The sequence below is a fragment of the Cryptomeria japonica genome, chromosome 9 (genome assembly GCF_030272615.1).
Source record: "Cryptomeria japonica chromosome 9, Sugi_1.0, whole genome shotgun sequence".
In the NCBI taxonomy this organism is placed as follows: domain Eukaryota; kingdom Viridiplantae; phylum Streptophyta; class Pinopsida; order Cupressales; family Cupressaceae; genus Cryptomeria; species Cryptomeria japonica.
Window position 1 is genome coordinate 388052215 of NC_081413.1, and position 12974 is coordinate 388065188.

The following is a 12974-nucleotide window of genomic DNA, read 5'->3' on the forward strand; positions in this document are numbered from 1 at the left end:
TATGTAGGATATCAAAACAATCTAAACATCATGATCTCATCATTGTCTAACTTGGTAATAGTTGCCCATTGAATAACTTATTCCTCCCTTTATTCATCACATTCTTTTTGTGTCTTTTACCAACATCTTAATTCTCTTCTAATCAATCTTCTTAAGATATGGCAACATCATATTGAATCAGATAATCAATTTCTTGACATCAATGACAAAATAATGTTATAAAGATAGTTATCATCCTTCTTCAGTTATATTAATAATCTTCAACAACCTTCTCAATATCCTTATTGAATATCAACAATCTTTCTTACTGTAATGCCAACAATAACTGACCAGAAAAGAACCCAAATGAATTGAAAAACATGGAATCATGCACATAAAACCACCCAGAAACCAAAAATAAGATCTGCCATGAAGAACAAGCAACTATCGGTACCAACTAGTAAGAACACGAAAAATTGCACAAAGAACTAAACAAGAACAAAACTGAAAGAAAATATTTTTCCATGATGCAAGATTGCTCATCGACCAGGGATGCTCCTACATCACTTCTCCAAAGTATCATATCCTACAGTGAATTTACCAAAAATTGTCACCCTAGGGAGGAGCTTCCCTTTCTTATCAGTTTTGATCTGCTCCTTCTCCATCCATATTATTTGCTAGATGAACTCAAGAAATGCTAGCCTTGGAGAAACAAAAAGTGGCAACACATGGGATTCCTGCTCACACTCATAGACCCTAATGATAGTGTAGTTTCCATAGAAAAATAATTCCCCAAAATTACGGGTGAATGTACCCTCAAGATATACAATTCCATCAGCCCTGCAACTATTTACTCTCAAAATTTTGATGATGTCCTTGGGCAGCCTTGGCAACCCAACTCCAAGCCTGGATACAATATTTACAAAAAAATGGTCAAAGAAAACACAGTAATCACCATACCTAGACCCCTTATCCCATACTTGTTTCCACCTTTGCACTAGCCACTCAAAACCTGTGTATGGGTCTATAGTCCTTATATTCAATTCTGGACTCCAATAAGCCATGTTCTGATAAAGAATAAGATGGCACAATAAATAATAATTTCTGAACTCCAGCTTCTCATCTTTATTTTTTGCTCCTATTAACCCCTCATGCAACTTGTCATGAATAATAGTTGCAAAATCATACAACTCATTTATTGAAGGATGTTGGATGTTGATGGAAATCATCATGAAATAAATGGGCATTAGAGTAAGCCAACAATCAACTCCAAGAATCCACCCCAATGCATAGTAAGTCTTCACAAAATAGGGTTCAAAGCATTCCAATTTGAAAGACTCCCCTTCAGATAAAAGGAGAAAATTCTGTGAATTTTTGAAAAGTTTCTTCATGAATGGAGGAACAAGATCCTTTCTATACCTCTTTTTTTTAATATTGATAGTCCCTTTGCAGATTGTTCCTGTTAATACCCTTGAGGGCAGACCCATCCAAACTAAAACATTCAACAATGGCCCTATGTGAGATGTCCAATAGGACATAGCCTTCTACAATCCTTACAGTTGGACTCGGGGCATCATAAGCTTCAACCAATTTTCTTATCAACATAGACTCAACAAAAATATTTGGTACCACTAGCTTTACCATATTCAATGTCCAAGGGTTGGATATTGGGACAAGCTTATCTCTATTGCCATAAAAATTATAAAAAATTACCCAGCCCCTTTCCTTCTGAAGCTATCATTCATAGAAGAACCCTCAAATAATTCCAAGAAGCCTTGGTGAAGACTCCTTGTTTGTCTAGTTGGCCTTTGAGAAGCCTCTTCTAATTTTTGTTCAACTTCATATTGTAATTCTTCTGTAGTCATTGCAGGAGCAAGTGGGGTAGTAGGCACTATTGTTGTCTCTTCTTGGGTAGATGATTCTCCTTTTGATGGTTGTTTAGGCCACCTTGCAGCTTTGGGAGCTGGCCTCTTTGTAGGAGCAGTTTACTTAACTTGCTATGGAGGGTTTTCTTTCTGAGGATTTTTCTCCTAAAGAATTGGGGTTTCCTTAGCAAGAGGGTTAATTGCAATAGGGGCACTTTCTATAGGAGGAGGAGTTTCGGTGGTGGGTGCTTCAACATAGGTCCTTTGAGTTCCCCTCCTTCTCTTTTGGGTTGGTTGTCTAGCTTTGGGAGCGGGAGCAGGCTCATCTAAAGACTCACTGTCTCAGACAACAATGATATTCTTTCAAATTGTTCTTCTTTTCCTCTTTGTGGCCTTCCTTCAAAGGGGAGTTAGCTTCAAACTCCTTGGATGGTTGTGGGGTAGCTCTAGGGATTGGCTCTACAGCGAGATCACTTTCTATCTCTTGTAGAGGAGAAATCATATCAATTGGTGTAGCTTCGATGATAGGAATTGAGGAGCTAGATTTAGCAACAGGGGTTTCCTTTGTGGTAGGGCTAGCAGATTTCTCAATGGGAGAAGTCATTTTGTCACTTAAAGCAAAGAAGCCCTATAAAATTTAAAAGAAGACCCAAACTTATAAGCTCTAGGACACACACAATAGCCTAGCAATGCACAAGGATGGTGAGATAATCAACTTACTAGTTTTTGCTTAGCTGAATTGTTGGAGGGCACACTAGTTTGCTGAAAATCACTCTTCTTCTCACTCGGAAAATAATCTAAATTTTCTTTCAGCTGGAAGGTAAGGAAGAATACCAATGAATTCCTTTTATGGCATCACCACTAATTCATTTATGCTCGATGGAGTTAGTCATTGTTGCCAAATTTGAATTTCATCTATTAATTTAGAAATGAATGACCGAGATTGTCCTTTGATGTCCTCTGAATGGTGACTTGGCATTTTATGAAGCTCTTTCGACCACCCTTGAGTCGTAAATTTTTTAATCATTTTGTGTTATTCTAGCCATCCCATGGCCTTTACTATCTCTGTGGGATAAGCCCTCCTTTGTATTTACCTTGCTCTCTTATCGTGCATTGTCTTTCACAACTTTAATTATCCCCATGAGATAAAGTTTCTTTGTGTTTGTTTTGCTTTCTTATCCTATGGCACCCAAGAGCATCTTTTTCATCATCACGGGATAAGATTCTATTATTTTGACCTCATCATCTTCTATCTCTTCTTATCTCGTAGTGCAATAGTCCTTGTTTTCCTTTGTGGGATAAAGCTCTATATATATATTTTTAGGAATCCTCTTATCCCATGTTGCTCATAGCCCTCTATTTGTCTTCTTCTTGAGAATGCTTTTCTTCATGTATATACCCCTCATAGGATAAGCTTAGAGACTAATAGTTTTTTATCCCGCAACCTATCTCTCATCCCTACGTGAATGCGTGGGATAAGAAATTTTCTTGTCTTTGGCTTGCAATTCTTATCCCGCGACCCCTTTTGAATGGGTGAAAATCCTTGTGGGATAAGGCCTCTTCAGAATCCTTTATTACTCCTTATCCCGTGGGACCAATCTTTTGCAAATGAAGAACACAATGGGTCAAACCCTTATACTTGTTACTTTTTCCACTATCTCTTATCCCACATTACCACTTTGATGGCTTGGAAACTTTCCGGGATAAAATTTCCATTGTAACTTTGAGTTATTTATTATCCTGCAACCTCATCTTCGTGTTCCTAAGACACCACAAGATAAGCCTTTCTTCAGTGCTCCTCTTGTCTTTGGCTTGCAATTCTTATCTCATGACCCCTTTTGAATGGGTGAAACTCCTTGCAGGATAAGACCTCTTCAGAATCCTTTGTTACTCCTTATCCCACATGACCAATCTTTACAAATGAATAACACAATAAGTCAAACCCTTATACTCATTACCTATTCCACTATCTGTTATCTTGCATTACCACTTTGACAACTTGGAAACTTTGCGGGATAACATTTCCATTGTAACTTTGAGTTATTTCTTATCCTACAACCTCATCTGGGTGTTCCTAAGACACCATGGGATAAGTCTTTCTTCAGTGCTCCTCTTGTCTTTGGCTTGCAATTCTTATCAAGCCACCCCTTTTCAATGGGTGAAACTCCTTATGAGATAAGGCCTCTTTAGAATCCTTTGTTACTCCTTATACCACGGGACCAATCTTTGTAAATGAAGAACACGATGGGTCAAACCCTTATACTAGTTACCTTTTCCATTATCTCTTATCCCGCATTACCAATTTGATGGCTTGGAAACCTTATGGGATAACATTTCCATTGTAACTTTGAGTTATTTCTTATCCCGTGACCTCATCTTGGTGTTCCCAAGACACCGCAGGATATGCCTTTCTTTAGTGCTCCTCATCTTCCCTTATCCCACGTGATCACAGTGTATTCTAGAAACTACTGTGGGATAAGCTTTTCTTCCTACTAGTCCTATGAATGCTCCTTATCCTGCATGATCCTTTTGCTATTATGAAGCATCTGTAGGATAAGATTTTCTTTATATTTTCTTTAGACTTCTTATCCCATGGTACTCTACCATTACCTTCAATGTGTCACGAGATAACACTTCCTCTTTGAGTAGTGTTATTCCATTATCCCATGAGGCTGAGACTTTCTGCTAAAATGCTTGCGGGATAAACTTTCTTCATATTTCTCTTTGATATGCTTATCCCACACAACAGTGACAATAAGGCAAACACTTCAGTGAATCTTTTGAGCACATGGAGACCTTTTATGGGTGAAGTGATCATGCGCAAGGACCTTCCTAGGGGATTTTAGAACTTTATGTCATGGGGATTTTGGCAACACATAGGGATATAATAAAAAATTAAAAGAAATGGCTTCAAGCAGTGATTCCTAATGCGTAGAGCCAGTAATCCAACGATAAAAAGGCCTCCCGATCATGACTTAAAATAAGGTCAATGACAAACACAAGTCAACTGCAAAATATAACATAGCCCGAGGAGAACAAAGGGAAAATGCAGCAGGGCAAAAACCCTTTTAAAACCCAAAACCTAGGGATTGAGAATAACAGGAAAGGCACAATAAAAAACTAATTTTTATCACTTCTAACAATATAGATCTTATATTTGCCATTTGTTTTACTTGTTATGTAATATATTGTATGTTTTTGTTAAATCTCATTAATATATTTGCACCTTGAATGACTTGTAGATGACTTTCATCTAAATAAATCCATAAAGAAGATATAAATTATTGGAAGAGAAAAATCACTCATCTAATGTGTGAAATGCAAAAGTGTCTACCTTCGACATTTTTTAATGCACAAGAACACTGCCTCATACACCAAGTTGAGGAGATTGAATTGTGTGGATCTGTACACGCAAGGTCAATGTGGATGGTTGAGAGGCACTTGAAATTTTTGAAGGCTTTGGTTAGACAAAGAGAACATCCTGAGGGTTCTATGGTGGAGGTATATATGGTATACCAGACCATGGTGTACATTACTGAATATGTTCCTAAGTTTGCAGCAGTGTTCCATGTAGATCGAATTTGGGATCCCAACTCCATTAACAAATTCAAAGGGGAGTACCTGATGGGGAAAGGTAGATTGAGGAAAGTGAGATGTAATTATAAGATGGTCATGGAGATTAATTAGAATACATTTTACATTTGGTTTTTTTATGTATATTCTACTTATTTAATTATTAATCATAAATATACATCAATTATAAATTAAGGTCATATATCATGGTAATTAACTAATTATACGTCGTTTGTGAATTTCAATTTTTTTATACAGTTGGTCGAGAGTGGAATGCACTACATTTGTACATCACAAACAATCTTGATTGGATGATGGTATGGATTGAGCGATGTCAACAATCTATTTGCACATTAACATGGGAAGGTGTGACTTCATTGGTTAAAGAAGCTCGTTGTAATGGACATTCCAATGTTACACCAAGGGAAATTGATTTAGCATATGGTTTAAGAGGTAAACAGGTACGTATAAATATATTAATCACCCATATTATTTAATTGTTTTCAATTATATTATTGGGGTAAGTGCACAAAGATAGTGTTCAAAAAGGGGGTATACGTGGACACTTTTTTTTCTGAAATTAGGTAAACCTAAACTTGGAGGGTAAATTTGAGAGTCATCCACTCAATATATGAAGATACTCAAAGAAAAAATATTTTAGTACTCTGAATCTAGTTTCCAAAATACTATTTTTTTTCAAAATTGGATAAGAATGAGGGGGTCAAATCCTTCGTGCACAAAAAATAGACCTTTATATTTTCTGAAAAATATAACATAGTGTCTGACATGCACATCAAAAAAGTCATAGTTAGATTTAGTATTTTGACAAATCCTTTGGCAAAAAGATAGTTAAGAGTGAGCACTATAAGCTGTGTATTTTTTTGTAATTTTTTGTTGAGTGTTTTTTTAAAATGATTTTTCCAGTTGAACACATCCTGAAAATCAGGTACCTGTTCGTGCGTGAAACATAACTTGCACCAAAACAATCGAAAATACAATTTTTTTAAATTTTAAATTGTAAAGAATCAAGTGCACTAAAATAATATATAATTTTTTTAAAATTTAGATTAGTAGATCAAAAGTTATTAAAAAAATGGTACACATATGTCTCTAAGAACTATGGAGACACTAGTAAAAGAAATTCAATAATAATATGTTATTGTTGTTCAAATTTTTTAAAAAAAAAGAAGGGTTAGAAAGCTCAAAAGATGGGTGAAAATATGGTAGCAATTTTAGAAATACCCACTTGATGAAGTGTAAACCTGATGATGAAAAAGTCGAGAAACCAAGTTGATAAAATAAAACACGTCAAAAAGGAGGGAAATGGAGGGAAATCAAACTTCCAACCCGTAGCTTTGTCATCCAATCCTATTCACAAGCCTAAACAGTCAAAAGTGCGTATGGGATTTCTTTTGTATAAAGACCGCGTACGAGGTTTTTTTAATAAAACTGCATACCGGTTATTTTTGTAATAAGAAGCACGTACATGGTTCTTCCTATGATACTCCATCATAAAAGTTATATCAATGTGTGTGTTTAACATGTGTGTGTGTGTGTGCATACATATATGTATATGTATAATATGTAAAATATGTAGATATTGTATGTATACATAATATGTGTGTATATATACACACAGACATGTGTGTGTATGTAATATGTATGTATATGTATATAATATGTGTATGACGTATGTATACATATATGTATGTTTATAATATATACATGTACAATATATATATATAATATGTATGTATGTGTATTCCCTTTTGATAAATTATGTGTATGTACATGTACATGTATATTGATATATATTGTCTTTTGATATCGTACTGTACATTGTATTCCTCTCTCTCTCTCTCTCTCTCTCTCTCTCTCTTTCTCTCTCTCTCTCTGTCTCCCCACATAACACCTAATGACATCATGTAAGGTCCCTTAGCACACATATGACCCCTTAAGACCATATGATGTCCTAAGGGGTCATATGATGTTCTAACAGATGTGCGGACCCATTATGACCCATTATGACCCCCAATGATGCCATATGACCTCTTTGAACCATGTATGATATCTCAAGGGGTCAAATGGTGTCTTAAGGGGTCATGTGGTTTTTTAAAACATGTGTGGCTCAATTAGGACCCCACGTAACCCCTAACAACATCATGTGACATCTCTTCCTCTCCCCCCATCTCCCTCCCTCCCTTTTTTATCCCTCTCTGCCTCCCTCCCTCCCTTCCTCCCCCATCTCTCCCCATCTCTCTCTCTCTCTCTCTCTCTCTCTCTCTCTCCCCCCCTTAGGACCCCACATAACACCACATGATCCTTTAGGAGTGTTGATTCCCAAAACCGCAGATTGGAAAACCAAAAGACTTGCCAAATCCTCAAGTAGTCCAATCAGCCTTGGCCAATGAACAGGGATGGTCAAAGACCAAATCGCTCTGCACTTTAGGCTCCACTGAACCTAGGTGGGTATGCCTCTTCCTCTCAAGTACTAAAGAGGTTATTTATAGTATATTTAAACCTTTTAGCAAGTTTACACAACTGGAAAATTATTGTTCTGCAACTATGCTTTATTATGCGCTTTAACGGAATGCTTTGAAAAGGAATGATTGTGAATGTATATTGAAAATGAGATTGCTTTCAGGATTTGAATGAAATTTGCATAGATCAATTCATATAGGATTTGGGAAGAACGTTTCTCTATCAAGGACCTTGAATGCATACAACTCAAAACCTTAAAAGATCAATATCAGACCAGTGCCTCTATCTAGGGATATATATGACACTTTGTGGACAAAATATCTTATCAACTCAAGAGACAATTTCTCATCAACTATGAAGGTTCAGTATGCATTACACAAACAATAAGAACTCAATCTTTCAATTAATGCAACATCATGTGATTGACATCATAGAAAATCTATAAACGGATTTATCAAGAGGACAAAGATAATCATCAACACAAAAGTGTACACAATGTTTGGAAAAAGAAACAACGAACCTTGTATATTAATCTTCAGGAAATAATTGCATACATAAGCTGCACTTGCAGATACTCCATTTCAGATTGCTTGCACAAAATGACACTTCTTCTTCCTATAGACTTCTCTAGTAAAAAATGATATTCAATCCTTATAGCAGTATCTTATTCTTATGAGTCTCCCCCCACCATTACATACAAAAATGACTCCCTATAAGTATGTGAATCAAAAGACATATATGAAAGGACACACCCTTTCATACACAAAAGGGAGTTACAGACAGTTTCCTTCCAAAGGACACACCTTTTGGTTTAATAAATAATTAAAAATGAGAATCCTTAACAATACTAAATGACACTCCAATCATGTGTCTTATATTCTCCACCTTGATAAAATTCTTTAGCAAATATCCATCATCTTCTCATTATCTCCTGCACACAAGATAAGCCAATCAAATTCCTTGATTTAAAATTTAAAACATATTCCACCTTAGCTTTTAGTTTGAAAAGTAAATAATCTTTATTTCCTTATACTTGTTTTTAAAATAATTCATTTAAATCAAAGTATTTCTATCTTTAAGAAAATAATTTTGCGAACATAACATCCATTTATATAAAATAATGCTTTATCCTAAAATATATATTCAAGCACTTATTTAGGATAGATATACATAAATTTAATCTTTAATGCACATTCAAATAATACATAAGGCAGTGTGATATGATAAGAAATACTTCCCTTTTATTATTCTTTCAGCCAAACTTCCTCCCTCAGCGAGTTGTTCTCATGTCTTATCAATTCTGTAGTTTCATCGATACCTTTTATTTTCAATGGGACTGCTTCTGATTTATTCGATGAACTTCATGTCAATGAAACTGCTACTTTTGGTGAGTCCTTTTAGAGATCTATCGTAGCCTAGGTTTGTTCGATAAGCCATTTTTTGATGACATGCCACCTGACTGTCACTTCAGCTGCTAACTCATCTTTACTGGACCCACCGTTTCACCTTGGTTCCTCTTTGTCGTTGATCCACGATAGGTATTGATCATGCAACTTTCCATAGTGGAATAGTGATAGCCGTTGGATTTCTTTCAACTTGCATGGTTGTTATCACACCTGGGTTGCTCACCTCATCTGCTAGCCCCACCATGTGTCACCTCTAGATTGGCTCCGAGGTCTCTATCCTGCCACCTTAGCATGGCCTCACTAACCACCAGAATGAAGCTCTCCCTTGTCGCTTAGCCGCGAGTGGTTAGTCACCAAGTCGTGGTGGGTAACTGACAAGCAGTTTCCCATCACGGTATAGTGACAACAGTCTATCTCCCTTGGACCTGCCAGCTCTTTATCTCCTCTGAACTGCTTCCTTAGCAAGCCCCACCACTCGGTCGCCATGTTGCGGTGAATAAGCATCACACATCTTCTGATCACAGTATAGAAACCATCATCGGATCGACTTGACCGACCGTCCGATCTTCCTTATCTGCTTAGCCTTTAACTTTGCCTGAGTGGCTCTCTCTTATCTTTGTCCATCCATGTTGCATGTCACCCTTTGGTTCTCCCGTGGATCCACCTACCCACCACTTGGACCTGCCATGTAATCATCACTTGGGTGCCACTTCGACTGCCACTAGATGCCATCAGCCTTGCCACTTCATATGCCACTAGACCTAGGTTCTTCTTCTGCGCTCCACCACATGACACATCCTGATTCACTTATAGATCCACTAGGATGACACCTCATGTGCCACCTTGCCAGTTGCTATGTCACAGGGGATATAGGTCGACGGTCGTGCAACTTCCTATAGCGGTATAGTGACCGTCATTGGATCAATCTTGAACTTTCATGCTCGTTAACCTCCCCTTTTCGGTACATGCTTTGTCGCCAAGTCACGAGGATAAACCAGCGTGCATCTCTATCTTGCAGTATAGTGACAGCCGTTAGATCTTCTGCGATCACCGTCCGATCTTCCCAAATTGCTCGATCTTTAATTTGTCCTTCTGCTGTAAAATTTGGGTGCTTTGAGATGTGCATGTATGTAGGGGGCCCACCAGCACTGAGCTAGCACTTGCCAAAAGCCTTCCATCTCTTGACACTAAGTATACATGCGGCCTTATATTTAAATATATAAAACTCCCTCTACACAGCCAATGTGGGATAAATGGTTTTATACCTCCCCTGCTATTGCATGTGTTCTACGCCTAAGCCTTTGCTTGAAAACTTATGAGCCTAGTCTACAGCCAAGCGACCCCTTGCAACTACATTTGCTTGGAAGTTTCTAATGTTTGGTCTACTGCTCCATCTGCGTAGGCTTGGAGGACTGGTAACGCCATTCATGAGGCATTTGATCTTTTGGACAGATTCATTTTCTTCAGTTATGCTCCTACATATAAGACACCAATAGTAAATGCTCATATGATGGAAAAAGGGGATCCGTATATAGCACAAAAATATTTTGTAAAAATATGTGCTAACAAGGAGAATATCATGTCCTAAGGGCTCATATAGTGTTTTGAGGTGGCAAGATGAACCATTATTAAAATATAAAAAGCAGTGCCCATACTGCTTACAAAATTCAACACCTAAGGGGTCATATGGTGTCCTAAGCGGTCATAGGACACCATATGACCCCTTAGAACACCATACGACCCATAACAACACCATATGGTGTGGTAAGGGGTCATATGGTGTCTTAAGGGGTCATAGGACACATTACATGACCCATAATGACACCTAAGGGGTCATATGGTGTCCTAAGGGGTCATAGGACACTGTATGACCCCTTAGGACATGATATGACCTCTCACGACACCTAAGGGGTCATACGACACAATATGACCCCTTAGAATATAATATCACCCATAACGACACCTAAGGGGTCATATGGTATCTTAAGGGGTCATAGGACATTGTATGACCCCTTAGGACACAATATGCCCTCTAACAACACCTAAGGGGTCATATGGTATCCTAAGGGGTCATACGACATAATATGACCCCTTATATTACAATATGACCCATAACAACACCTAAGGGGTCATATGGTGTCCTAAGGGGTCACAAGACACTATATGACCCCTTAGGACATGATATCACCTCTAACAACACCTAATGGTTCATATGGTATCCTAAGGGGTCATACGACACAATATGACCCCTTAGAATACAATATGACCCATAACGACACCTAAGGGGTCATATGGTGTCCTAAGGGGTCACAAGATACCACATGATGACCCCTTAAAACACAATATGACATCTAACGACACCTAAGGGGTCATATGCTATCGTAAGGGGTCATACAACACAATATGACCCATAATGCCACCTAAGGGGTCACAGAATACCACATGACCCCTTAGGACACGATATGATCTTTAATGACACCTAAGGGGTCATATGGTATCCTAAGGGGTCATACGACACAATATGACCCCTTAGAATACAATATGACCCATAATGACACCTAAGGGGTCATATGGTGTCTTAAGGGGTCACAAGATACCACATGACCCCTTAGGACACGATATGACCTCTAACAACACCTAAGGGATCATATGGTATCCTAAGGGGTCATACAACACAATATGACCCCTTAGAATATAATATGACCCATAACGACACCTAAGGGTTCATATGGTGTTCTAAGGGGTCACAAGATAGCACATGACCCCTTAGGACATGATATGACCTCTAACGACACCTAAGGGGTCATACGACACAATATGACCCCTTAGGATACAATATGACCCATAACGACACCTAAGGGGTCATATGGTGTCCTAAGGGGTCACATGATACCACATGACCCCTTAGGACATGATATGACCTCTAATGACACCTAAGGAGTCATATGGTATCCTAAGGGGTCATACGACACAATATGACCCCTTAGAATACAATATGACCCATAAAAACACCTAAGGGGTCATATGGTGTCTTAAGGGGTCATAGGATACCACATGACCCCTTAGGACATGATATGACCTCTAATGACACCTAAGGGGTCATACGACACAATATAACCCCTTAGAAAACAATATTACCCATAATGACACCTAAGGGGTCATATGGTGTCCTAAGGGGTCACAAGATACCACATGACCCCTAAGGACAACATACGTTCCATAATAACACCTTATGGTGTCATATGGTATCCTAAGGGGTCACAGGACACAATATGACCAGCATGCTCTCCCTTTATCTCAATTACTTTCCCATACCCCCTCTCTCTCTCTCTCCCTTTTCCATCCTCTCTCCCTCCCCCCTTTGTCTCCATTTTCCATCCTCTCTTTTCCCCCCCCTCTCTTTCCCCCTCTCTATTTCCCTCTCCCCCTTTCTCTCCCTCCCTATCCCTCTCCCTCCCTCCCTTTTCCATCCTCTCTCCCCTCTCTATCTCTCCCCATCTCTCTCTCTCTCTCTCTCTCTCTCTCTCTCTCTCTCTCTCTCTCTCTCTCTCTCTCTCTCTCTCTCTCTCCCACTCCCTCCTTCCCTCCCTCTCCTTCCCTCCCTCCCTTCACATTTTCTTTTTTACAAGAAGTGCATACGGGGTTTTGTTGATTTAAAAGCGTGTATAGG